At 45.9% G+C, this 916-nt stretch overlaps 1 non-coding gene across 1 annotated transcript; it reads right to left on the bottom strand.

Annotated features, from left to right (window-relative positions):
* Positions 1–561: 561 nt before the first annotated feature.
* On the bottom strand, positions 562–634 carry trnak-uuu (transfer RNA lysine (anticodon UUU)). The gene has a single exon. It is a non-coding gene; the product is annotated as a tRNA-Lys (tRNA).
* Positions 635–916: the final 282 nt, after the last annotated feature.

Raw genomic sequence — 916 nt, 5'->3', positions numbered from 1 at the left:
GCGTGCGTTTTCTCAGCGAATTTCGGTTTCCTCACACACTCCAAAGACGTACAGGTTTGTAGGTTAAATGGCTTGGTATAAATGTAAAACTTGTCTCCAGTGTGTGTGTGTTAATGTGCGGGGATTGCTAGTTGGTGCGGACTCGGTGGGCCGAAGGGCCTGTTTCCGCGCTGTATCGCAAAACTAACATCCACCGCCCTCTGTGTAAAAATGTCCCTCAGGTTTAAAATCATGCCCCTCACCAAGACTAAAACCAATATACTAGTTCCATCCTAGTTCCATCCTACTGGGGACAATTTAAAGAAGCCAATTAACATACAAACCTGTACGTCTTTGGAGTGTGGGAGAAGAAACAGGAGACCAACGCAGTCACAGGGAGAACGTGCAAACTCCGTACATACAGCACCATAGTGTCCGGCCCGGTAAAGCAGCTCCGTGCCACCGGAGGTCAGGATTGAACCGGGGTCACTGGCGTTGTGCTGCAGAGGCTCCATCAGCTGCACCACCCTAAAATGTTGCATTGCATTGGATGTGGTGACAACGTCCACAATATAAAGGCAGCGCCTGAACAGGGACTTGAACCCTGGACCCTCAGATTAAAAGTCTGATGCTCTACCGACTGAGCTATCCAGGCTCTGAGGTTTGGGTTTGGGTTTAGGTTTACTATTGTCACATGTACTGAGGTACAGTGAACAGCTGATCAGTACACATCAGATATACCATACATAAATACAATTGAGTCAAACTCAAGTACATGCTGATGATACTTTATTGTCACATGTGCCTGTGTATCTACGAGGTACAATGAAATTCTTTTGGATTCAATCCAGTAAAATCATACTACAGATAGGCACAATCGTAGATAAATACTAAAGTGCTTCACTGAGACACTACACAAAGAGTCGCCATGTTTCTG

This window comes from Leucoraja erinacea, chromosome 34 (assembly GCF_028641065.1).
Source record: "Leucoraja erinacea ecotype New England chromosome 34, Leri_hhj_1, whole genome shotgun sequence".
In the NCBI taxonomy this organism is placed as follows: Eukaryota; Metazoa; Chordata; class Chondrichthyes; order Rajiformes; family Rajidae; genus Leucoraja; species Leucoraja erinaceus.
This window is presented reverse-complemented; position numbering and strand designations above follow the sequence as displayed.